The 27,067-nt window shown below is 40.0% G+C and overlaps 1 long non-coding RNA gene across 1 annotated transcript in view; it reads right to left on the reverse strand.

The window, feature by feature from the left end:
• The window catches only part of LOC108902786 (uncharacterized), a 206,343-nt gene that overhangs the window by 126,023 nt on the left and 53,253 nt on the right, over positions 1–27,067 (reverse strand). Inside the window, exon 3 of the long non-coding RNA XR_001964144.2 lies at positions 1,035–1,082. This is a non-coding gene — a long non-coding RNA (uncharacterized LOC108902786). The remainder of the gene's footprint in view (positions 1–1,034; positions 1,083–27,067) is intronic.

Below are 27,067 nucleotides of genomic sequence, written 5' to 3' on the forward strand. Positions count from 1 at the left end.
GGAACGTGTGTGTGTTCACGTGTTTTTGTGTGTGTGCAACAGCGCTATAAAGCGATGGAGGAATGTGCTTTCACTCTTTAATGAGGTTCATCAAAACAGTGAGGCGTCAAGAAACGAGGCTCTTCACACGCAAGGCAAAGAAGGGAGAGAGAGAGGGAAGGACAAGGATGTATAGGAATGACTGTATAGATAGAAACAATGCTAATGAGAGAGCTGCGACTGGACCAAAAGAGTGATTCAAAATATTCAATATTATTAAGCAGAGGGGAGCTGTAGAGTTGGATGATAATTCTTCATGGATTCATCACCAAGACCTTTCATGTTTCATAGATATGTTGACTAGGAATGGGAGGACACGATTTTATCGCCAATCGCGATAAGAAACTCTCACAATAAGTTGATCACAGTAAATTTCCATCATCGGGACAATTGTGAACAGGGATAATCGTTAATATCCTCACGAGTGACTTTAAAAAAGCTGTCTAGCTTGCCAACATTCAGTCCTGTAATGGTTTATTTTAAATGGCCACCAGGGGGAGCTGCATCTTTCCAGTTATTCTAAAATGCTAAACCTGTCGCCCATCACATCCCCCACAAAAGAAGCTTAATCGGGTCCAACAACCTCCAATTTGAGCTACACCTCAAAGAATAAACAAGCTTGAAAAATTAGTTTCAGTATCTGAACAATTTAACCCGACCACTCTCCATCTTGACATAAAAGCCTGAGGATGTATCTTTCTCCACTTCCTAAAGATGGGCAGGTGAAGGAGGAAAAAAAGGGAGGCACAAGAGCAAAACAAAAACAACTACTACTGCACTGACTGGACGATGGATATCCGGAGAGAGATAAGACAGCCGCTGAGGAAGACGAACGCATGACGTATTCATCGCGTGCACAGCTGTTCTTATTAAATGTGTTGGCAGATCAGATTAAATCACTTCCTGTGTAAACCGTTGACCCGAATGATTTCAATTAGATTGAAAAAACATGTGCAATTAACTGCAGTTTTAAATAAAAGAAAAAAACTACTAACCTCTTGTCCATCAGTGTGAAGAAGTCTTCACCTGCAGGGATGTCACACCTGAAATGAGACAATGAAAGTAAATAAAATGTAGATTTGTTTGTTTACTATTATTATGACGTATGTCTGGTATGCATGGTATTTTCTCTTCTTTACTTTCACTCACTGATACCAGCCTCATTTCCTGCTGCTGCTATTTCACATTAAAAGCGTCCATTTCATGAGGAAGCCACAGAAAATTCAATGTATTTGTCATTTTAGGGGCATTTTTTTGAGTGGATACATTTTGAACATAGCACATGATGAACTTACATGGTCACAGTTATCATTTACTGACCTCTTTTAAAACAATTTGAGTTTGTTTAGCTGCACTTTAAAGAGATACACCAGTTCTTCTGTTGTGTTTCTGATAAAAATAGCTGCAAAATCAAGTTGGACTGAACAACAACTTTAAGCGTGATGACCTGTTAATGAATATCTCACATCACTGTCATGACATTAATTCTGTATTCACACATTTCTTTCCACAATTTTCCCATTTCTCTTAATGTCAAATATGTAAAAATGTAAACACGGACATGTTGAGTGTTGCTTGGTTTCAAGCATCTGCAAAAAACAAAAAACAGATGTGATAGTAATGTTTGCAACAATGATGAAAGACATTTTTTTTCTCGTTAAGATTTCCATTTTTGGTCATATCAGGTTCACAGAAATAATCATTTTGTGATGTTTTGAATAGCAGACGAAAAAGAACAGCAGTTAAAGGTTTAAAGACTGAAAACAAAGCCTGACATGAAGAAATACACAAGATAAAATGCAGAACCCTCTCAAAGTTTTGTTAATGGCAGACATGAGATCATCAAGGTAGCACCAATAAGAAAAGGGGATATTATATATATATTGTCCCTTAATGGAAACGTAAACTGGTCATTTCAAAAAAGTACAAAAAGCAGTTAAGTTAAAGTTAAATAACAACCCATGTTTTTGGATGTAAATGATTGATAAGGACAAAAATCATTAGATTCAGTGAAGTACTGAGCAAGAGCAGCTGAACAGCTGCTGCAATGTAATCCAACAGGTAGTTGTCAAAGTACATCCACTGTATATATCACTACAAGACTCCACTGATAAAAACAGTAATTTTACCTCACAGAATATGGGAGTTACTGGAGTACTGCTGCCTAGTTTTTTGTTATTGTGTGACTTCCAGTGGTGGAAGAAGGTATTTGGATGTTTTACATAAGTACAAGTACTACACAATAACAAAAACAAACAAACCAGTAGAGGCAGTGGTATTCCAGCAGCTCCTGTGTCCTGCTTGGTAAAATTATGGGTTTTGTCAGTGGAGTCTGGTACTGATACATAGTGACGTTTCTGGTTAAACAAAAAGGATCTTCTCTTTAATAAAAAGCTCTGTCTCTGTAGGAATCCTGTCCATAATGTTGTCAGACACTTATAATAACAATCTGAGCCTGTCAGTGGCAAAAACAAGAACTTTAGACGACGTCCATTGAGGTGGACGAGTGATTTTTGTCTCTCTTAATCATTTACACCCCAAAACGTGAAAAAAAGGCCTAGGTTCAATGTTTAAGAACAGAAAAAGTGAAACAGAAAGAAGAAAAATGGAGGTTAATGGCTGGTGCAGTCGAGAAAACAACACGATTTACATGACTAGAGGAAGAAAAATAAGATTAAGGAGAAGGACGACAGAGTGAAGATTTAGTGACGGAGGTAAAACTGAGGTTTTCTTTCCAAATTTGAAAAGTTTCTTCTTCTTGATTCCCCACGATGACGGTAAATCTTACACTCCGTGTTATACTGCCTGAGGTGTGTGTGCACGTCGTCTATATAAATCTACAGAGTGTTTTCTTTCTCTCTGCTCGAGTGGAATATTTTTCTAATGAGTATTTTATTTCTGACGCCGACCATCACGTACACACACACCGTCAGAGACGAGCATATGGAAATGAAATCAAGCGGGAGACATAAGGTTTGCACATTCATATACACCCAGAAAGAGCACGTACACAATATATATCGCACTTGTGTATTTGCGACACATGAAAAACCAAATTCATGCTCATAGAAAACACTGTACAGTCTGTTCTCCCCATCTCTTTCTCTTTGTCTTGATGCCGCCCACCTTGCAAACAACCAAACACACTCACACACATTCCCCTGGCAGGAGAACTATGGAGGTCGTCAAAACAATATCACCAAAAACAGCAGAAACATCTGAGCGTGTGACCTCTCACACCTCGGGTAAGTGACTTTGCGCATGTTTATATATTGTATGTGAGTTTGAAAGTGTAGAAAAACATGCATGTTTCTGCTTGTGTGTGTGTGTGTGTGTGTGTGTGTGCGTGGCACCAAAACACACCATCAATGCCACAACCAAAACATCCAGGTTTGATAACAGTTCCAGGAAGACAACAAAGGTTGTGACCTACATTGTCTGCCTCTATCTCTGGCCTCTGTGTGGAGTTACCAGATATTATCTCTCTGCTCTTTTTGCTTTTTTATCGCTCTGGGTTTATTGTAAACGGCTGCAGATTCACCTGCCAGACAACACGTTCATTCAGCCTCCACAACCTTTTGGCCTTTACTTCACCCAGAACTCCAGAGGTGCAGCCAAAGCAGATCAAATGTGAAGGCAAGACGTCTTTCACTGCCGGCTGCAAACTTCAAAAGTGCCAGCATGCTCCTTCTGCATCTTCTTGAATTTTTGGCAAATGATACTTGTTGGATTCTTTTATCTGAAAACAACTTGCAGCAGCATGAGGGCCGACATGTTTAGAACAGGTGGCAACAAAAGTGATGCAGCTGTTAACTGTGGCGGGCACGAGATGCAAAAATATCACAGGAGGATCATTTTAAAAAGCGAAATTATCAAACCAAGCGATGATTACAGCTGCTAACAACCACTCATTCAATCCAACATAGCACAAAAAAGCCAAAAATTAACCTTGAATTCACCTAGAGCAACACATTTTTACTAGATTTAGGGAATTATTTCAAAGAACTTGTCAGGAGATTCTTGCAATGAAGAAGACTGATGCCACTCTCATTAACTGTATGCTAATTATGAAGCTAGAGCTAGCATGGTATTACATGTCTGTGTATGGATTGGGGTCTTTTCACACTGAGGGCGTTTTTCTGGGTCGATGGATCCTGGTAGTTGGTCTTCTGCCTCCTCAGATGCAGAGCTAGCATCTCCAGTAGGACCTCAAACTGTCCCACCACCATTTCTGAGGATGTAATTATATCTGAATGTAAAGTAGGTCAAAGCTGAACCAGGGAGTCCGTCAACAAAATCTAAAGGACGTTTACAACAGACAGGACTTTGTTGTCTCCACTTAAAAAATGCCTCATGTTCCTGTTGGACTTTAAATTATCGCAACGTTGGCTTCTCCCCAGATCTCAGTGGTAAAACTGGTGACTAAAAAGTTACCAAACTTGGTGTCAACAACTAAAAATGTTGAGGTCAAAGGTGTAAAAACAATAACCTCACTGCATGTACTGCTCTGAAAGTCTTAGTAAACACAGTTTGTAAGAGTTTGAACCAGCATGCAGCATCTGAACTGTGGTTTCTTTGTCATTCTGCCACAGCTTTCTGACTGACCTAATGTATTGTTCTTACCATTGAGGAGGTCAGACAATAACATGTGCACATGTTAAAACACATTATCTAAGAGTTACCTGCAAAGAACTCCATGGTGATGTGATCCAGATCAGAAAACACACACAAGCACAGGCCTAAAATAAACTACCAGCACTGATGACGACTTCTTACCGAAGCCTCGCATTAACAAAGCGTCTCTCAACAACAACAAGCTGGTAGACTAAATAAAAAAGATGTTTATTGTGTATAAAACAGACTGTGCCCCCACTTGTATCAGCAAGAGTAATCTGCAGCAAACAAGCAGATGAAATCAGTCAAGAACACAAAGCAGTGTTGAAATCCCAACAGCCGTAATTGTTTTCTTGGTGGATCTGCAGACTTTTATGACGGGCACCCTGATGCGTAAACAACTTGGTGATTGAGCCCACAAAAGACGTAACAGGTCACAAACTTCAACATGTTGTGTTTGTTTGTGCCTCGTTGACCTGGAAATGACCTCATGACAAACTGCAGTAATTCATCATTTGATTATGAGAGGCGAGGGCCTGAATCTGATTTGTAGTCGTCATCAGAGACTTAAAATGTGGTGTTTCAGTTCAATTAAAGGTGCTGTAAGTTTTTGCTAGTGCTACATAGCTAATACTAGCAATAACAGCTCTTTACTTACCAAGAGCTTCAGACCATCTTTGTGTTAGAGGTTAGAATACGTCCTCCTCAAGTCACTGAATTCAGTTCTGTGGAGGTTTTCAGTGTCTTTAAAAACAAAACTCTGCCGTTGCTTTAGACGGCCGTAGACAGCTATAGGCGAGTAAAAGAAAGAAGTTTTCATGCTGAACTCACAACGTTTCATCTAGACTGGTATGTAAACAGCTGATAAAGCTAACGTTAGCTATGTAGCAACAGAGAAAACACCTTTAATCAATGCACTTCAGTTTCATGTAGGGTCTCTGTGAATCTGTTTCGAATCAGGGCTTGAAATTTTTCAGTAAGACTTTTGTTTTTGGTTCATTTACTCACAGTTTCACCTCAAATGATGGCATTTAAAATATAATATGGGCTCTAGCCCTGGTTGTTTGCACCATTAAAACAGGGACCTATACAGTTCAACAAGAAGTTTGTTTACAACCTCTGTGATTGTTTACCTGCTCATGTTCCAGCCCTGTTGGGTGCAGATGACTTTGCAACTGAAATCTTGTCATAACCAAAAATCTTGGCCAGAACTACAAAAATATACCAGGTAATTGTTCCAAGAAATTCCTTTACAAAACCACAGTTATGCTTCTTTATTCATCACGATGCCTATTGTCTAGAAATCTTTGCATTCTTTGCAGAAGCTTGGTTTCAGATAGCGGCCACGCCTCAGATAAGATGGCCGACGTGACAATCGTAACGATCTGACCTCCACCGGCAGGAGTTCATGAACTGGAGGGACAATTTGTCTTATCAAGATTCAGTGTTATTTTTCTTTTCTATATTAATCCCATATATTTTCCATCTCTTCATATATTCACTCGCTCTTTTTTCATCCTCATCCTGACACCTCGGAGGATCATTCTCACACACCAACCTGCATGTGAACTCTCAGCCGGCAGAGGAGTGACTCAGGTGTTTTTCCATGTGTGTGCACGTACAGTAAAATGCCTGTGTGCGACAATACAGTCCTGTTTGTTTGCAAGGGGGAGTGTGGGAATGTGTGTGTAGATGTACATATGTGTGTGTGTGTGTGTGTTAGAGAGGGAGGGAAAGGAGGGGGGAGGGGGGAGAGTCAGGTGTCAAGTTTACCCCCCGATCGACCCAACCTGGGAATGATCTAGTCTCAGCGGGGGAAGCCAAAACTGCTCCTCTGTGTGTGTGTGAAGGTGTGTTGCTTGTGTGTGTTTTAGTGTGTGTTGTGTGTGTGTGTGTGTGTGTGTGTGTGTGTGTGTGTGTCTAACTCAGGGATGACTCACAAACCATCTGGAGGCCAGATGCAGGTTAGAAAACTGCTCTCTCTCTCTCCTCCCTCCCTCTCTCCAGTTGCTGTTAGTTCCCTTAGTTAACCCATGACCTTTGACCTCCATGCTGTGGCATAGGTGCATGTGTGTGTGTCTTCCTGGCTGAGTAAACGGCAAGGTTGTGACCTCTCTCAGAGGTCGCGAACTCTTCCTCAGTGACCTCTGGAGTTCAAGTTCACTAATTGGCCCTGTTCCTACTCACACGGCCTCCACCTTTCTCCACCCTTCTTCCTCTTCCTCAGCTCCACCTCATACATACATATTAACTCTGTAGAAAGTAGACCCTAAAATGTGTCACAAGCTTGTTTCTGAGTCTCAACGTGAGTCAAAACTTCACTAAAATGACAATAAATTAGACCGTTTTGGTTAAGAAATACATGATTAAACCCTAAAAATAACTTTTAGGCCTGTATTACATTAGATTTCTAATGGAAAAGATGTTAAAACACTGCAGGAGAGTGCAAGTATCTCTTGGGATGGGGTTTAGGGAGATAAAAGTGTAAAATAAATGTCTTTTTTGCGCTTGTTTTTTACCCATTTTCAGTGCCAATTGCTAGCATTCGCTTAAGGTTTGGACAGAAATAAGTAGGAAAAGCTCCAAGTACAAGGACAGTATTACTTACGTTTAAATGTCTTAAAATTGAAGCTACATAGCAGAGGTGTAGTGGTACCTGTACAGGTGCAAGACAGGGATTTACACACCTAAACTAGTCACAAATATCACAGGTATCACTGCATTTGAGGACAAACCCCATGTACCGCAGCTACAGAACATGGCAGCTGTGACAGTTAAGCTAATTTCAAACACTTAGCGTCGGATTTCTCAGACAAAAATGAGCACACAGTCATGACACACACAATTTTTTTTAACTCTGTGTGACTTACAGTTTCCGAGGGTGCAGTTATATCCGATGCCCATCCCGAATAAACGTCCGTAAATCCGCTTAGAAATCGAAGATAAAAGGACGCTCCGTCTCGCTCCAGAAGTCGCCTGAGAATCATCACGTTTTAAAGTTTTCTTCACTATTAAAGTAATTCACTGATATTTCTGTGTACATTAACGAGTTCGTCTGAATCAGGAACTGCTAAACGCTAATTCGGCAAAACTTTTAATGGCGGCACGTCGCCGTAATGTAAACAAATACAGGATTTTAAAAATAAAACCGGCGCTCAAGTTGTATTAGCTACGTAATTACGTCATGACAACTTCCTGTTTACATCCGCCATTAAGCATTATGGGAACTGTAGCCCCAAAACCGAAATGTCCAATTTTAAACTACACTTTTTCTTTATGTTACATTCTAAATATTTTAGACAAATATTGTGGTCTCTTTAAATATAAATCTACTATAGATCAACTAAATATTAATATTGTGATGCATTGCGTCATAATATGGGCACTTAAAAAAAAGATTTAAAACATGTCTCTAAGTCCTAAAGCATGAACAATTTAAGAACTTAGATCTTAGAGAACTTAGAAATAGGAACTTTCTCTCTTTGGGTCTTTACATCTTATTTAAATGGTCTAAAAATACTTGGAAAGTATAGTCCTCTTTTTCAGACTCTCATCCCTCTTTTCCCTCTGTAGCTCACTTTGGCTTCAGAGACAGAAGGGGGAAAAAAGAATAAGATAATTATGAGATAATTGGATCTATCTGACTGCTTTTGGGAGACACGTTGTGGAAACTTAATGAGGATAATGTCTTAAGTGCCGCCACAATGTTTCCGCAACATAAGAACAAAGACAATCTTTCACAGTGGTAACACACAGGCCGCTGTAGGCCATTCTTTGTAGATGAAACACGTGTTTATTTGCTGTCAAATATTTCTCCAACAACACCAACCCAAAGTCTTACCAGTAAATCATCAAAATAGCTCTGTGTGTGTTGTGTTTGTGTGTATATGTGTGCTCTACCCCTACCAGTAAACCAGTAACAAGACAACAAGCAGAAATCTGTCTATTGTTGCCAATGTCTGATTCACCCAGAACGATGCTGCACGCTGCGAGCGTATCCTCAACTTCGATTTGAACATGATCCCCGGATCGTTATTTGTGTGAGATTGTATTTTGTGTATTTGTTTGTGTGTAGTAGTTGACAGGAGATGATGATGAGCTCAGTTCCTGACTGAGGCTGAACTTTGTCCCGTTTCAGGTTGGGGTTTGGAGAGATTGCTGAAGGGTTATTGGGGTTTAATTGGTCGGTGAGTAGCAGTAGCTGTTGATGAATTAGTTAATTTGTTAATTAGATGAGTGAGGGAAAGTGAGAATGAAACAAAACTGCCAGAGGAAGAGAGAAAAATGCACAAAAAAGAAAGAAATAAAGAAACTGAAGACAAACAAGAACAAAAAAACAACAAAACAAACATCTAAACCTCCGTCTTTTATCTTCTAATACTCTAAACAGGTAAAATCCACAAGGAGCTTTTATTTTGAAGGAAGATCAGAAGGGGGGGGCGCAGCAGCTGGATCGTATTCATCAATATGCATGAACTTTGGTTTTTCTCGCTATGTGCACACATACAAACAGCGGCCGGGCTGAAACAAACCACAATTACGACCACAAACTGCAGCCAGGCTCTTCTGGTTTTTAACCGAGTTACAGTTACCTGCTGTTTGTGTGGATGATTGTTTGTGTTTTTGTGCGTTTGTGCGTCTCTGGACACTGTTCAGGACTTTGTTAAATGGACAGTTGAGAGGATGGAGAGAGACACAGGTCAGAATTTTACACAAACCCTTCGACCAGCAGAGCCACCAGAACATCCAGATGTTTAGCTGAGCAGCAGAGGCAGTATGGATTAGTATTTCTTTTGAAAATAAAGTACTTTTTACATCAAGAAAATACAAATATGCTGTAGCTACACATCCAATCTCCATCCCAATGCTCATACCCTTACCCTCAACATCACAACAGACAGGACACACTCATCTTTATTCACCTCTTAATGTCTAATTTCTTTGCTTTTTATTATTTTATTGTTACAGTCATTTATAGTATTTGTGTGTATGTTTGTAATATGCATCTTAGTTTATTTTTTGTAGCATTTTAACCTGCTCTAACCTGTGTGCTATACACTGATCAGCCACTGACAGGTAAAGTGAATAACACTGATCATTTCATGACAATACAATGTTCTGCTGGGAAACCTTGGGTCCTTTATTCATCTGGATGTTAATTTGTACCACCCACTTAAACATTGTTTTAGACCAACCACACACCCCTATGGCAACAGCACTCCCCAGTGGGAGGGCAATGCCTCCACCACACCACAAAAACTGCTCATAAGGAACTCGACAAAGTCTCCAAACTCTCCAGATCCCAATCTGATCCAGGTAACACGCTACCAAAGTTAGCTAAATATGCAGTCAAAAAGTTAGGTAATTCATTTTTATGCTAACTTCCAGTGGCACACTGCATATGGTCTGTCCGAAATTCACAACAAAAGCTCAAATTTTTCAACGTACTGGAAGGAAATCTGTAGTGAAAAAAATGGAGGGAGGAGTTTCGCAAACACATCGGAGATCGCAAAGGTTACCGAAGGAATGAACTTAGCTCGCGTATGCACACAGAGCAATGTGGAAACGAGGCGTCGATGATCACCATCGCTGATCCCCGTCCACTTCTCCTTTGTTCATTTAGTCCGGTCATCAAGACTCGGCCCAGACGCCTGCAGCCAATCACAATCAAGAATTCTCAGTGGCAAAGGTATAAACATAAAGTTCAACTGACTGATCAGCACAATGTAGCTGCGATGAACCGAAACACAACACACACAATGCAGCACATGCACGATTACACAGCTTCAACACAACTTGGCTGTGATGTAAAATGTAAACCAACATAAGTGTGAACACATTTGACCACCAGAGAACATAAACCTGAAGTAAACACATCACAGTGTACAATAAAAACAAACAGAAACAAAACGCAGCATATCTGGAACGCACTTTCACTTCTTCTTCTACAGAACTGACGGCAGCAGCAGAGGTGATTCATGGGAATGATGGGAGACAAATCACTACAATATGTTAACACTAATACATTTTTACCCTGTATGTTCATTTATAACTACAGTAAACGATGAGTACAGAGAGTGTAATGTCCTTTACTGTAATATTAATGAATCATGTCAGTAAATCAGTTGTTCGGTTTCTCCACACCAGGATCTGACATTTCCATGAACCAGGTCTTGATGTTCTTCAGATGAACAGAGGAGAGGACGAGGGGGAAGGATGAAAGACGAGTTCGGAAAAGAAACAATAGAAATCTGCCGGGCAGATGTCTCTCCCTCTTTCCCTGGCTCTCTCTCTTTCCCAGTACTGGTGTTGAAACTCGGGGGAAATCTCTCCAGGAAATCAAGACCCCAGTGAGAAGTATTTTCCCCCTGCAGAGGAGAGACGGATGCTCCCTGTGTGTCCGGTGATCTCTTTTCCGGTGAATAGAAATTTGTGGTGTTAATGTTTATGTTCTGGTCGTGTTTGGCACGGCGAAGGAGTTTCACCGCCCCCACACATCCCAGTTCCAATGTGACATAATTTACGGTAAAGTTGCCCTGACGGTGATGATTTCCATGGGTACTACCAGCGTGACTGACTGATACTGTGCGTGGCTTTAAGGTGGAAAATTAGTGATTCTTGCAACATGATATGTAACTGATGACAAGCCTGATTCCACTGACATTAAGGCAGAAAGCGAGAGAGTAAACAGAATATACTGGGAGTAAAGAGAAATGATGGCGGTGTGACAGGAAAATGAGCAATGAGGATCAAATTACAGTATTTAGGTTGAATTAAAGGTGCAGAGGATATTAAAACAGTTGATAGATGGTGGTATCAAAGTGGAATAACAACAATATAAGATGCAGGGATGAGAAAAGGAAGAAATTAAGGTGACATTTATGAGAAAAAATGGTGGGGGAAGAAGGAAGAGGGAAAAATAATGTTGGATAAAAGAGAGAGTGGAAAAATAGGAGAAATTAAGGTGGTATTAATGAGAGTAATGGTGTTTTTAATTGTTGTGGATCTTCAAGGCTTGCAAGGGGTTATTCCTGTTTTGCAGAATGATTTCAGACAGTGAGGGGGTAATCCAGGTCTCCAGGTTTTTATTTCAGATTTCGCGGGGTAACATAATAAATAGGTAACATAATAAATAGGTTTTTTGGGGTTATTCCACTTTTAATTCCAGACTCTTTTTGGTGTTATTCCAGACTTCTAAGGGGGTTTAATTGAGGTTTGTGGTAGTTATTCCTGATGTTTTAGTGTTATTCAACACTAGTCCACACAAGTCCACATTTGTGACTTTATGAGGTTATTCCAGATTTTTCATGGTTTTCCCTGTCTTTTTTGGGGATCATTCTAGACTTTACAAGGGATGAAATAACCATTTTTAGATATTACTCTGGATTATTATAGTTGGGTGGTTATTCCTAACTTTATGGAGTTTTGGCATCATTCTGGGGTTTTACATTTTCAGAGTTATTCCAGACTTTTTAAGGCTTTTAGGGACATTCTTTGGGAGTTATTCTTGATGTTTTCAGCGTTACTAAACATTTTTATTCCAGATATTTTGGGATTATCCACAACTGTTCCTACATTTGAGGGTTAATCTTGACCTTTAAGGGTTATCCACATTTTTATTCCAGTCTTTTAGGGATTATCCCTCATTATTCCTGCATTTATTTATCTTGACTTTTAAGGGTAAAACCTGAGTCTGCCTCTGAGGAGAGAGGGGGAAATTAAGGTGGAACTGAGACCAGAGAGGGCAGAGAAGGTGGAACATCGGTAATTTCAGGAAACCAGAGCCACACAGAAGAAAACCTCAGCATGACACAGGAAAAAAACACTCATACACCCCCTGTAGGGAGAGAGATGCATGATGGTAAGTGTCCTAATGTTCTGAGCTACAGTTAATTGGGCCAATTTGTAGCTCCTGCTTAGTTCCTATTACACATAGATGGAAATTAGTGGTGTCAGCCGCTCTTCCTGCCCGCTGTTACCTCCTATCTGAACATAAGAGAGTCAGGAAATAGGCTGTAATTATACTGCCCCCTGAATGAAACACAGACGTGCACACACTCAGCTGATGATGTGACCGAGACAGATACAGAGGCAGCAGGAGATGGAGAGAGTGCAACTGACGTTTATGCAGCCAGAAACGAAGCAGCTGAGATCATCTTCACTCACTAAACAAAACTGAAACTCATCCACCAGAGGGGAAGGTAAAATACCAAACAGAAAGAGTAGCATCTTTCTATCCAGCAGCACAAACCTGGGGCCCCAAAGAACCAAGGAACAGTCATTCTCCAGATCTATAAAACATACAAACATGCTGTCATAATCTGGATTACAGTGGCTATGTCTGTTTTTTTATATGCCAGATGGTTATGTCATTGTTTTACTGTTGGTGTGTGCTTAACTTTTCATACAGCTTCATCACCAGGTCAGAATTTATGACCAAGTACTCCCTAAAAAATGATGTTCCAACAGTCTCTATCGTTTGTGTTTAATTCTGATTAGCAAATGTTGGTGAACATGGTAAACGTTATACCTGCTAAATTAGCATGTTAGCATTGCCTTTAAGCTCAAAGCACACAACACATCCACATCTCTGACTGTCAGTTGTCGAGGTGCATTGTGGGTAATGTAGGCGTCACATTCTGACAAGGAGGAAGACCAAAAAAAGATGACATATCTGGTTTTACTGTATCATCTTAATGTTTTTTTTTCCAGTTACAACTTGATAGATTACTCTTACGTAAATATTTGTAATAAATTCAGGGAATATACTTATTATTCTTAAATTTTGCATTTCAGTTTTCCTCAAGGTTTGCATTCTATACATTTCATAGCTTTGGTATGTCTTCATAAAACACATTCTGTGCCTTCATTAATTCTGCTATTTCCAACATAAATAGGAAAATGACATCTTCCAATTTTACAAAATGAGCTGCTGAAAACTCATTCTATATTACAGGATGCTTGAAACATTTCTATATATGAAATTATACTGATATTTATTCTTCTGTATCCTGCGACAAACATGATTAAAGTTGCCTCTCTCTTCATCTATGTCTGTACACCAAAACCAAATGCAATTTATCTGCTGCTCCTGTAGTGAAATGTCTATTCATCTGGAGGTTTACATGGCTCTTGACAGGTAGGGGCGAGTTCCAACCCTCAAAACCCATTCAAAGAAAACCAGAGCAGACATTTTATGTTTTGGTCAAACAAGCGAGACACAACAACCAGATGCCCACACTGTTTCCCTTTTTGTCTCTTTAACCCGACGAGCAGGGGGATAGACAGCGGTTTATTTCTCTCTGCCACGTTGTTTATTTGGCTGTTTGTGGGACGCTAAACAAGCGATCTGTCGCCGGAGACGTTTTGTCCAACCACGTGCCTGCGTGGTTAACTCGTAGCTAAACAAGCTCAGAACATGATCCGGGGCGGCTCTGGCGCTCCCAGTAGGTGGTTTGGGACTTGATACTGTTCATTTGAAGCCAGACAGGAAGTTTTGGGGAAGGACATGTTGGGAAATTGAAATAAACTTTGGTTTGACTTGGTGTTACAGCTTCCATCTGTACCTGCTTTCCTGCTTTATTAAATCCTTTTACATTTTTGACATTTAAGTGACTGGGTTGCAACGGCTGCATCAGCCTTCAATTATTATATTTGCCGATTTTATTAGAATTTTTATTAAACATATTTCTGCTGGTTATTTGTAATGCATTACACACATAAAAAGTAGATAAGAGAAGTACAGAAATATTCTTGTAGAATAGTATTAAGGATAGAAAATGTGTGTGATTATGTTTTAAATTTTGGAATCAATAAAATAGTTAAACACCCATCTTCCTTCAGTTTCCCAGAATCCAATGTGACGTCTTCAAATTACTTGTTTTATCTGACAAACCAAAAACAAACAAACACATTTCATTTAAAATCTTCATATTCAAGAACTTTGGCATTTTTGCTGATTAGATTTGGCACAAACATTCACTTGAAGATGAACTGGTTAGATGGTCAAGATTCAGGGTTCATGGTCAAGAGTGAAAGGTTACAGTGATCTCACAAAACACGTTTTTGGCCATAAGTCAAGAATTCATGCACTAATTGCCTGCAACTGGACTGGTTGGCAGAGGCATACAACTGTGAGGTGGTAATTTTAGTTCCTTATATTTTTCTCTTTTAAGAGCTAGACAGTCATGTAGGACTGTTTGGCCTTGGTGGAGGTGTGCACTCTGTGCTGTTTTAGTCTCATGAAATCAAATGCTGCTGACATTCCAATTACAGCATCGTCTCATTTGCAATATCTGTTCTTAGAGAAGTAATCAGAAATGATAAACAATGGTAATGTAATACTGTAGGCCTGGAATAATTACAGGAAGTTCTCAAAGTATTCAGCCATCAACACAAAAAAATCTAAATACAAAAGCCCTTGTAGATTCATGGCCCTAAGTTTTATGATGACATACCTGTTTGTTGCATCATCTTCCCCAAAAAGACAATAAGCTGGTTGTGGAAATGAATCATATAATCAGAAGATATGCACTTCAAGGACAAGAATTTGAGGTGGAAACATGAGGTAAAACAGCCTTGACCTGATTATGTCTCCACATTGATAAAAGCGCCGCAACATCGCATTTCAATGAATGTGTATGTTGTAATACTGTAATCAGCAGCCACGCCTGATCAGTTTGATCTCAAGATGTTTTGCACACAGAAACCAAAAAAAAAAAAAAAAATTACTCAGAAAGCTCGGCGGTGAAGCCATGCTTTGTGTGCATCTTTTCCTTGTGATCTGGAGATTAAATCTGATCACCAGGATGAAGATGACAGTTTGAAGCTGAAGCGTAACTGTTTCTTTGGCGACAGTCTTTTTCACCATGCAGTTATAAAAAGGTCAAGGTCAGGACATTTTTCTAGCTTTCTCTAACCTTTTAAAAGGGTTCTTCAAGTCCGTGTTCTGGTCTTTGAGGACCTGGCAGCAGCTGTCTGAAAACTATCAAGGGGACATACCATTTCTGTTAAAATGAAACACGAATCCATCCAAACTGCTCTGTTACTTATTCTTACTCTTAAAATCTTACTACAAGCTTATGGAGCTGAGTGGAACGGCTTGCATGTAATTTTGAGAGAATTGGTTTAGTTCCCCGTTGGCTTGGACTTAGCATTGCTAACAAATGTTAACACCGGGCCGCTGCCAAATTCTCAGAGAGGACCTTTTTGGACATCCTGTGAGGAATCTTGGTTAGTCATCAGGAGAAAATACTTCTTAAAACCCTTAACCTTTAAACTTTAGATCTGGCTGAGCTTCATTTTCCCCTTTAATATTCCACTTTAATAGCTTCAAGGGTAAGAATGCGGCTGACCTCGTGGTCAAACAAAACATCCCACATCCCTGCAAAAAGTGTATTTTGTGAATGTAATTATCCAGAGAAAACACAGACCCTCATGCACTTTCATAACTCTGATTCAAAGACATATTTCACACCTACAAACGGCCCATAACAAACTACAGTTCTCTGTTATTAGACAGACCGACACTGGAAATATTAAACACCTTGAATAAGGGCACCTTGAGGACACATGGATTGTTCAAGGAAGTGTTTTTATTCACTTTCTTTGCCCTTTTTTTCTTAACCGGGTTTTATGTCTACTGCTGCCATTTCTCAAAGGAATGTCCATATATGCATGAATACTTTTGGATGTACTTTCTAACAAGTGAGACTTTCATCAGCCAGAAATTGCAAACTCATACTGTTCAGCCGAACTTTTTAATACTCTTAAAGAAATCACCCAAATTAAACGACAAATGACATTTCTTGCCCATTATGCCCTCTGAACCAACAGTTATAAATATATTCGGATTTTGGTGCTGCTATTGACAAAATTGTTCAGTAGTGCTTTCCAATACTGTTACAAATCACTGCCTTAAAAACACGGAGTCTTGGGTTTTAGTGTAAACATCAATCAAACAAGCAGTTACTTTTATGGATTTTGTTTTAAATCAACCTAACTGGGGTGTTGGCAGCTATTTCAGCTTCAGGAAACTTTAAATCAGTTGACCTTGGAAAACCTTGGCCAATCAATCACCTACAATAAATTGCAATTTCGGGCATAACCTATAACATGAAAATATGCTCTAATTTAATTCTACACAAAGGCTAATGTCAACACTTTGTTGCGTTTGAAGTATTACTCAATTAAAACCTTAGACCTTGGCACAATTGCCAATGAGTGTGGAAGTTTTTAACATGCTACACACATAACCAAAAAGAAAAAGAAAATTTACTTTGAGAGATGACTTACTGTGAGTTATTGTGTTGGTATTTTCAGTTATTTATCCGAATCAAAACTCAATTTCAGCGAGAAACCAATTTCCAAAACCAAAAACCGCCATCTGCGATCTTACCAAACGATGAGCCACTAGCGTCATTGATCGTGGTGTGAACATACGTTTTCCTCCAAGTAAATTTTGGGTGTACTTTGCAGCTAGCTCATGCATGGCTTTTCTATGGACAAGCTTCAGTTCTTTGGAGGAATTAAACTCTTGTCCTTTCATTAGATGGTGGTTTCACCAAACGGCGGCCCAAGCTCTGCAACTACCCGGCTCTGGTTTCTGGGATTTGCCGACAATCGAGGAAAAAGGGCAACTTACGAGTGTATGAACCTCTCCCTGACCCCCCACCTCCCCTTTCCCCCTAAAACACACTCTCACATACTCTGTTCACCCCCCTCCACCCACACCACCCCATTATATAAAGCCCTGAATTGGTCCAAATCGACATTTTTCTCGGCCAATGAACTAGCCTCAGAAATGTGTATAAAGTTCACATCAGCGTGAATTACTGGCTGATGGGATTCACTGCAGTGCTCTTCAAAAAGCCTCTAGTGTTCAAAAGGGTTTCGCCCTCTCTCTAACCTTTCTTACCCTCTTTCCCTCTCCTCCTCCCTTTCTTTTCTGCCCATTTTCAACTCTCTCTTTTACCTCCCCGCTCCGCTCTCCCCTTTATACCTTTTCTCATTCTCTTCTCCTCTTTCTGTCTCTTTATCCCCACCATTTCATCTTCTCTTTCATAATTCAGGCCAGTCTGTCATCGACCCGTCCATGTGACTTTCTTTTAATACTCCCATCTTTCTTTCCTTGATCTCCCCATGTTTCTTTTCCAGCCGGCGATTCCCTTTTAACAGCGAGCCAGTGGGCCTTTCACAATCTGTTTCACAGAGATGATAGAGAGACCCCGAGACAGGAATGAGAGAGAGAGAGATTTAAAAGTCTGAAAGGAAAGATTGAAAGATACTAAAGAGATATTGAGAGGAACAGATGATGCAAAGTGAGAGAAGCTTGAGTGTGAAAAGGAGAAATGTGGCTCTATTTTAGACAATGGTGGAAAGTAGCTTCTTGTACTTTACTTCAGTTATTTTCATTTGCTACTCTATGCCTCTACTCCACTACATCTGCACTATAAACACTTCTTACTTTACTGCATTTATCTGGTAGCTACAGATCCATGATCACTATTCGTCAATAAAATTTAATGGGTCCATATAAAACAAAAACCATCTGTGTATGTTATCTTATGATATCTTAAATTTAAAGTGTCTGTACAGGTCTAAAACATCCATCCTTATCCAACATACAGTACCATCAGGGAGGTGTCTGATCCACTTGTTAAGTCATGACGTCACAATCAATGAAAATGCTGTTTCCAGGTCCAGTTTTGACGCCAGCAGGTGCTAATGTTAGCCGGCCGAAGTTCAAAAATACCTATAATGGATTATCTTCAGGAACTAGGAGTCCTGGAATAGATGGTCTGGCATCCACAGATCCCTGATCTTAGCATCATGGAGTCAGTCTAGGATTACATGAAGAGAGAGAAGATTCTGGGACAGAATAAATCCACAGAGAAACCATTCTGCATAGTGACTTCTTTTACTCCTTTTACTGTATTTTTGTTATTTCCAACTAATACTATCTCTCAATACTTCCCAGCCTCCCTCCCTTGCCTGTGGTGCTCAATGTCCAAGACCAAAAAAGATGTAAATCTTTAAAAAAAAAAAAGGGTTACAAAAATATTATTTCATTTTTAAAAAAAGGTTCAGTAATTTCCTAAAAAAAAAACAGCTGGGCACTGTAGCTTTTAGCAAAGATTACTCAAACAGGAGTGAATAGAGTATTTGTTGGGGGCTATTTTCAGTGGCCGATTAATTCACATTTGATGCTCTTGTGAGTATTTGTGGCAGCAGGATGGTGTGTGTGTTCATGGTAATGAAGGAGCACGTCAGCCAGTGCAACAGTGTGGTTCACTGATGTGTTTTTAATAGTCAACAATGGAGCTCTATGGCACAGAGGAATAAGACAGGCTTTGGATACGCACACAATACTTGTTAGGATTGTTGTCAGTTCACTGTTGGTTTTGGGTTTTTTCCTGGGATAAGTTGACAGAAGGAAAAATAGAATATATCACCAAACTTTAAAGGATATTTTACAGTTAATACATATAATACAAATAATTATCAATGCTTCGTCCTCTGCTGAATAAAGAATCAAGAAAAAGAATAATCCAACTGGTTGCATCCATCCTACAGTCTATCTCTGTAGGAATCCTATCCATAATGTTGTCAGACACTTATAACACTTATGTCAGATAGATTCAAAGGTACTATATTTTACTACATTATGTATTAACATAGTTACTGATGCTCAGAAAGAGGATGAATTAGAGAGAAGAGAGGAGTATTAAAGAGAAAGAAATTAAAGACAGACATGTATTTGCACATTGTTACTGCAGAGGCCAGTCAGTCTGGGACCTCATAATAACTCTTCAACACTAATGACAAAACCACACACACACCACACACACACACACACATATATATGTGTGTGTGTGTACACACCTCTGGTTCTGTGTAGGTTTCTTATTCACCCTGTATCTCTCTGTCTCTATCAGTGTCCCTGTAGCTACTTTTCTCTCTTTGTCTTCTGTATTTCCCTGGGTCTCTTTCTTACACTCACACACACACAGACACACACACACTCGGAGTTGCAGTGTTGATGGTAAAACCATCCCATATCAGGGTTATTCGGAGGGGAAAAAGTCATTCCTTCTGACAGCCCCCGTTAAGAGAAGAAATACCTCCACCACTAAAACTGGACTTGGGTTTCACTCGTGACAACCACACCAGACTACATTTGATTTTCTGGGTTATTTCAAGTGCAACGCGAAAGTGCCAAAACACTGTAAAAATAAGTCAGCGACGCACGGTTGGTGTTTATCGTGTTTGGGACGCTGTTTGAGACGCCAACAGTCTCTAATTCTTTAACCTCATATTTCTCTGTTAGCATGTAATCTATATTATACTGGCTATTTTCTCTCTGGCTTTTCAGTTGCATATAAATCACAGATGAAGAGTGGACCACCAACTCTGTGTTGAAAATACGGTGGACTTAAAAATACTGGCAGCCAGACCAGGAGATTACTGTAACTCGGGGGCAAGTGGACTTCAAATATTCATTAGCTGCTTTAATCATTTATCAAGCCAGAGGTCTTTTAGAAAATAAAAAATAATTCTATTGCTGGTGTGGGTTTCCAGCCTTGGTTGCAACATGCAGGTATTCTAAACCCAGAGAAAGTGATGTTGGTGGAGGCAGCAGGGATTTTAAGTCATTCTGGGTTTCACTTTCTTGCTCAAGGACATTTACGCACTGTTCAGACAGGCAGCTCCGGTCCAGCTTTTTCTTTTTCTTTTTTCCTTCCTCCTCCTCGAGAATGAACTTTTTTATGAAGTCTGCACGAAAAAACTTCCAGAATCCAATCCACTCAAGATCAGATTTAAACCACATTTATGGGTCAGCTGAAATTTGATTCAGATCTATGAAACTGTGGCTCAAATTACGTTTTTACTGTTTGTATTTAGTCATTTATTTACTCGCTACTCCGTTGTACTGACCCACTTGTACTGGCCTGGTCCATTTTGACCACCTCCACTGTTGATACTGCCAACATATCAGCTCATGCTTCACTCCCATTTTACACAACCATGACTAAGTGTCTTATGGGCTTCTACAGTATTTCTTTCCACTCATGCATTTCAGAAGAATGCGAGTTGGACTGCAGGCACTTTTGTGCTCCAGTGCATACAGATATTAACCAATATCAATATATATCACAAAATATAACCTACAAGTTTTAAGACTCTTGAGTTCCAAGTTGGAAGTTTCACCTGAAACGCTCCCTGAAATTGCAAATTGGAGAAACCCCACCAACCCCAACATAAGAAATCAAGATGGCTGCTACTCCGACTTCCCACTTGGAATGCTGTTAACTCGTAGGTGATGTCCGACCTCCGATGTAAATGGAATGCACCGTTAGCGACAGGAAATGGGTGTGTACTTTGATGTGCATCCAAAAACTTCTGCCTGACTGGCTGTTATCATGTTATTGCTGATAGGTTGTCAGAATTAAATGCCCAGATCGAGTGAAAATGTCCTGAGCTTATCGTCTTAATCGACATAAATTTTAATGCAATCCCAGACCGAGATCGTTTTATCGCTTGTCCTAATTCAAGGTCACACAGCTGAATGCTTTGACTTGAGAACCAGCAAGAGAACAGCAACACCTGAACAGATAAAGACATTTAATGCCTTGCATTCAAGCATATTGGGAAGTACAACACATCGCATTTCCCTCTCTGAACATTCATCAACATTGGACCTCATGTTGGTGCTAGACTGGGTTTTGATTTCTGCACTTCAGCTGGGTATGTCTTTTATTGTCTGACTGAAACACAATCCAAGGAAAAGTCTATATTCCTTTTTTTTTTTTTTTTTTGCTTTAATTGTTTTTGCCACTACAGAAAAAAATATGCACTTGGTCTTTCATTGAAAATATGAAAAGTAGAAAAAGTGATAAAACACAAAGTGAGTTCCAGTGAGTGCAGGAATCCACAACTGTTTTCCAGGGATTAATAAACGGTAATATGAGGGTCATGGATCATCAAAACTGGGCCGGCCTGGTTGGAAAAGAGTGGGTTTTAATGTCCACTTTAAAAAAAACACAAGATTTAGTGTGACAGGAAAATAAATTCCCTCGTGATCGAGAACCACCAAGAAAACACAGTTTGGTTCTTAGAGCCACCTTTCCATTGTAGACTGCAGCTTTTGACATTTTTCATTTTCTCCATGTAAAAGAGATCACAGCTTTGGAGAGGTGGACTGAAATGATCCTAATAATATTTTTACTGATCGTTTAACAGCATACGCCAGGGCTCAGCGATAGACCTGCGATGCTTGATCCAAGTTCCAAGGGTTTGATATTAAAGATTTTCCGCCTTGAAACTGAAACAGCCGACATCTGTGAAATTAATAGGGTTAATAGTACTTCTGTAGTATCTGTAAGAAAAATAAAAAAAATATTAAAATGATGTTACAGATACAGGCGCTTGGGCTCAGAGCAAAAAGAGAGATAAGTTTTTAAATGAAGCCAGTGACATGGTCGTTAAGGGTTTTATATCTCACGCGAGGTCCAGGCCATCGTTCACCGCAGGTTCCAGGGTTTTGATATAAAATACAAAGAAACCAGAGCCACCACATCTGCTCGAGACATAGGGTTTCAACATATTCTTTTCCATTTTTTACTTCAAGTACTCAATGTCTCATCCAGGGACACTTACAGCGAGTGAGACAAAGCACAGTAGGAGTTCGGAAACTTGCTTGCGGGCACGTGAACGATGGTAACATGTTGACTTGTTTATGGACTCCTGAGGTCAGAGGAAGAAGTTGATGGTGAATATTAGCAAGCATCTGCATATTTACTCTACAAGAAAACACGTAGCAACGTTAACATGTATTTAGGGTCGTATTTCTGGCCACATTCCCTCTCTTTTAGCTCTGGTTTGGTCTCCACCACCTCCTGAAAAGTACATCTGACTCTTAAGCAGCTAAATGCTCCACCATGTTCACTAGCAAGTTGCTAACTTTGTCAGTCTGTTGTTTGATGCTAGGTAGGTAGCATGAAAGTACTTTTACATTACATTTTTACAAATACACAAGTATTTTCATTTTTAACCAGTGCAGACTTTTGTTTTGATCAAGCAAACAAAAAAATTCTAAAGACATAAAGAATTTAAATCTAAGATGATCAGATGCACATGACTGAAAATACAGAAATTCGACAACCTCTCACGTCTTACACACAAAAAAGTAAACTCGAATTATGGGTAACTGTTCGTTTCCTATACGTTTCCTACATTCACCTGCTCCTATATGAGATTTATTTTACATGTAAACACTGAATTCAACATTCACAATTTACAGCTAAAGTGGAAGGTATGTGTCCAAAAACCACAGATGTTTCACCCAACTGAACTTTGCTATTGTTTTATTTGATGAGAACAATGCGCCTACTGATACAGTGAATAACAAATAGCTAAGTAATGTCGATTGTCTACAGTTGTGTACCAGCGTGTGATTCTTCTGTTTTTGAGTGTATATGTGTATTTGTGTGTGTGTGTACATTTCCCACCATTTTCCATAGTAAATAGACCAATAAAGCAGAACTTCCATGAAAGAATGAATCATAAAAGCAGCTCCATGAGCAGCATTATGAATCATTTTATTGATCACACTGGGGATATTACAACATCTTCCAGGGCTTTGATAATCCACTGCAGTTCCTCCTTTGTAATTCAATACAGCAGCAGAGTTCAGGGTAACATTAGTTCCTCTGAATTTCAGTTCTGCAGACAGTCCTATTCCATTCATAGTTGTTAATGATATTATTAGGCTGAATTCGATCATTTCTAACTGATTTTAATGAGTTAATGTTCTGTTCCCATCTTGTTTTTATTCTTTCTTTTGGCTGCGGTAATATTTTAGATCTGTATAAAGACAACACACATTTAACAAGACAGTTTGTCAGGTGGTATGTTTCTGATGGATTATTTCCCAGGGGAGAGTCCCGTTTTGTCATGCAGGTGTCAACTGATCGACAGGAAGCAGAACCAAAACTAAATACCAGCGTGGCATGTTGGCACAGGTAATATGGTGAGTTTGTGACAAAAATAAACCCTGAGTACACCCTCACCTGCAGCTGGTTGATGATTAAGTGGTCAGTTTCAGGTTGCATACTTTTGTCAAGCTTCCATAGAATTTTTGTTTAGTTCATAAGGTTGTGTTTTTGTGTTGAATTGTGACAAACTTGAAGCTGTACTTCAAGATATTAAGCATTTAGCTTAAAGTAAATGGTTACACAGTTAGATTCCCCTTCTAACACACACATGAACATTAGAAATCTTGGTAAAGTATCAGGATGTAAAGACCATGCTGTGTCGTTACTGGTGGATGGAGTCAGCTGGTAGCCAAGCAGCTAATAAATGAGATTTGTTAAGAGTCTTTCTCAGACTTTGAAAAGCATGCAGGACTTTTTCATGTTTTAATATTTTAAAATTCACCTGTTGCTCAAGATTTCTCTGCACAAATGTAAAGTTTCAACTTTCTTTCACTGGTGAAAGCTGGACAATGTTTTCAAGCTTCTAGCAGCTTAAAACGACTGCACCACATTAACTAGTGCACAGGAACCAGCAGGAGGATAGAAGAAAGGAAGTAAAGTGCTAACTTTAAAAACACAGGTATGGTCCTTTAACCTCGTCCCTTGCTCCTCGTTTGTTCTCGGGGCTCTGGGGAAGCGACGGAGTGATTTTCCATGGCATCGCACGGCGGCGCAGCAGCCACTGGATTTGGCCCGCGGGTCTGCTCTGTGACGGTAAAGCCATGGGAACAGAACTGTAAAACACTGGCCCTGGACACACTACTGACAACACATGCAACTATTAAATAAGACCTTACAGGTATGTGTGTGTGTGTGTGTGTGTGTGTGTGTGGACACCAAAAGAGACAGACTAGAGAAGAAAATAAAGGAAATGAAAAAGCTGAAAGGTTCAAATATATAGAAAAGGGAGATTAAGAAGGGAAAAAAGAGTGTGTTTGAGTGTGTGTGTGTGTGGCTGTAAAACCCCTATACAAGGTGCCAACGGCTGTGACCTTTGACCTGTTTTGAATGTTGCTATATGTTGGAATGTGTATTAGCAGGATTTGGTGTTCCGGTGCCCCCGAGGGCATCTAGTGTGTGTGTGTGTGTGACCTCAGACATGTGTTCGTGTTAACTGGCACCATTAAGCCTTGAGGGGATCATTAGTGGGCTCTGGGAGCTGCCTTTACTGTACATGGTAGGGGACCTCGTGCACACACACACACACACACACACCAAAAACACATATGAATGGACTTAACACACACACATAACTACACACAAGTCTGCATCAAAATGTTAAATGCCTGAGATATAAACGTGTACACAAACACACACTGTAATGAACAGTGAGACTCCAGCGCGGCAGCCTGAGCGTTTCACCATGTATCGCCAATTTAAGCTCCATATTTAACAACCATACAAAGCCATAAACATGCTACACAACATCGATCGTCCAGATTTATTCAGCAGGCGGGCAGCTTATCGTCGGGCCCTGCGATCTGATTGGTCCTAAAACACCAAAATTTCCCTTAAAGTTTGGCGAGCTGAGCGCCATCGGCTGCTTTGCCAGAGCTAGTCACCCATATTTTTTTTATTCCTTGTGGCGTCTCGGCCATAATCACTAAGTTCCCTCTGGTGTTCCTGCCGCTGGAGCAAACACATGGAGGATTTAATGGTCCTGTATTACTGTGGCTGCCATTTTCATGCCTGGTAATAGTAAGGTAAAACACTCAGATGGAGAATTTTGATTAAAAGTAAAAAAAAAATAAAAAAAAACTTGGTGTATAATACAATCAAGACTCCACCAAACCTAAACAGCCTCTTACTTTTACTCCTAATGGCGTTTGAGACTTTAAATCATTCTAATTAGTAAAACGTGGGAACGAAATAGTAAACAAAATAGTAAAATAGTACAACATGGGAACAAAACTATAAAATATAGGAATGAAACATGGTTAGGTGGATGAGAACATGCGCCTAAAATACAATTCAGTTTCACGTCTAAACTAATTTATGCGCGTCACGATGAGATGATCATTTTGGCTTTAAATGAGACGTTCTGTTGTTTTTTGACTGGTTTGGTAAACTAATCCAGGAAGAAATTGACGAGGACAAAGACGGGAGGTGACGAGTGGAGAGAACGAAGATGGACTGAGGATGAGTGTTGTGGGAGACAGCGGAGCATGATGGGATGGAGGAGGAAAAAAGAGGAGGAAGAGGGAGGAGGGGGAGGGAGGTTAAACACGCTTATACACAGAGCCTCCTTTTGGGCATTTTAAGTGGTCTCTTTGTCCTCCTTCATGGTTCCCTTCCCTCCTTTTCTCCCTGCCCTTTCTTTCGCCCTTTTAACAGTAACCAGAGAGGCCAAGAGCGATGCTGGGAGAAAGAGGGGGAGATAGAGGGAGAGGGAGAGGGAGAGGGGGGAGGCTTAAAGAGGGGTGGTTAGGAGATAAAAACTGTCTCCTCACTGTAAGAGAATCCCTTCTTCTTTTTGCTCCTCTTTTTTACCAGATAAGGGAAAGAGCAGGTTTATCTCCTGATGCTCAATTGAGGCTGGAGACCTACTGTGTGTGTGTGTGTGTGTGTGTGTGTGTGTGTGTGTGTGTCCGAGACAGACGAGTTTCTCAGACCCCTGACGCCTATCATCCCCTCTCTTCTTCCATTCATTCACAGTTTCACAAGACGAGGTCAGTCCAGCTCTATTGGCACCACATCCACACACACACACACACACACACACATCCACACACACACACAAATACACACACTGGTCGTCCCTCAGGTAGCGCTTTGTGTATGGGAAACAGGCTGCTCAGGGTTCAGCGTTAGGTTGGCCCGCCTGATGCAACATGGACAGAAGTGAGAGAGGAGAAAAGAAAAAGAAGAATGTTGAAATTACCCCGGTCATGCTCATCCCTGAGCGCGCACAGGAGAATCTGAAGATGTGTGAATTTTCCTCTACGATTTTCCCCCCCTCCCCTCTGATTTCCATTTTTCATTTAACTCCGCTGTTCGTTTTCCAAAACCGTTTTCTGGCCTTGGCTCTGCTTCTTTCACTTCATTTAGTTTCTGTATTTCAACTCTGCTTTTCCCTTCATTTGTTGTCTTGATGATTTGATTCGTTGTGGTTTGTACAGTACTCTTTACAGAACTCTAAGACCTAGATGAGATGAGTTTTAAAAGAGAAACTCTCAAATATGAATATAATGAAACATCAAGGCTGCACCATTTTCTTTTCATAAATTTTTTACATAATGTGGTTGGTTCATATTTGAAGCTTCTTCCGTTGCAACTATGTGACTGAAACATTTTTCAAAGTACTCTAATGGTTTAAATTGGTGCAGTGGTGCAGGGATGACGTGTTTTTGTAGGCCAGCCCAGAAGTTAGCTTCACCCTG

This window comes from Lates calcarifer, linkage group LG14 (genome assembly GCF_001640805.2).
Source record: "Lates calcarifer isolate ASB-BC8 linkage group LG14, TLL_Latcal_v3, whole genome shotgun sequence".
Classification (NCBI taxonomy): Eukaryota; Metazoa; Chordata; class Actinopteri; family Centropomidae; genus Lates; species Lates calcarifer.